The following is a 1,206-nucleotide window of genomic DNA, read 5'->3' as shown; positions in this document are numbered from 1 at the left end:
GGGGTGGCTGTGAGTATGCCATTGCCCTCCAGTCTGGGCGACAGTGAGACTTCAACTCAAAAAAAAGTCATCATATTCATCATGTAACGGTAACCAATACACTTTTTTTGTTGTGCCCATTGATTAATGGTGTATGTTCCACTTTGTGGTAAGTTCCACTAGCACTTTTAGAGCTACTGGGAAACTAAAATTACAGATTCCCAGTACTAGGTGCTAAGAATCTGTAAGCAAGTAATGTTGAAACTGATGAAATGTAATTGAAACTGGAATTTTTAAAAAATGCTTTGTAAATCACGTAGTCTGATGTTAACTAATAGCATATTTCAATGCTTATGCTTATAAATACAGACTATAAAAATCAAGGCGCTAAACTGGCCCTGGAATCTGTAGCAGCTTGTCTCCCTGAATTCTGAATTCAGAAATAAACTTCTTTCCTCCCAGTTCCCTGCCTCTTGGGCTTCATTGACAAGAGAGTAGCCGAGTGTTCCACGGACCATATCAGTTCCAGCATCCTGTTAATTTTGTTTGTCTTACTACCTCTGACATTGGTAGACAGGTTTAAAAATCATAGTCTCTGAGCTCCCATTAGTCAGTTTCATTGTATCTTAGGCTTTTTTTTTTTAAGTTGGAATTTCACTCTGTAACCTAAATTAGTGTAGTAGCACGCTCATGGCTTGCCATAGCCTTGACCTCCTGGGCTCAAGTGATCCTTTTTGCCTCAGCCTCTCAAGCAGTTGAGACTACAAGCACGTGCCACCACACCTGGCTAATTTGTGTGTGTGTATGTGGAGATGAGGTCTCACTATGTTGCCCAGGTTGGTCTTGAATTCCTGACCTCAAGCAATCCTACTGCCAGCCCTTGCTTCTTTCTGTCGTGTAATTTTTATCAGCTCACATACTATACACTGCTTAAATGATGCATTTCATAAGTCATCATTAATCATGTTTTTCCTGAAATCTGCAATATGGTTTGAATTCTCAGTCACCATTTTGTTATTGTTGTTGCTTCATGGATGCTGATTTCCTTATCACTAACAACAATCTCAACAACCACACCACCAGTGGGGCTGCAGATGGGTCCGAGCTTCACTTTGCTTGCAACATTTTTTCTTACCAGCAGGGGGCAGCAGTAACTCTGGCATTTGGGAAGGATCCTCGGTTTAAACCTGGATAACAGAAAGATTTGTGTCCCAGTATAGGGTCCCC

The sequence above is a fragment of the Carlito syrichta genome, unplaced genomic scaffold, assembly GCF_000164805.1.
Source record: "Carlito syrichta isolate Samal-C Ts95f unplaced genomic scaffold, Tarsius_syrichta-2.0.1 Scaffold306309, whole genome shotgun sequence".
Taxonomy (NCBI): domain Eukaryota; kingdom Metazoa; phylum Chordata; class Mammalia; order Primates; family Tarsiidae; genus Carlito; species Carlito syrichta.
This window is presented reverse-complemented; position numbering follows the sequence as displayed.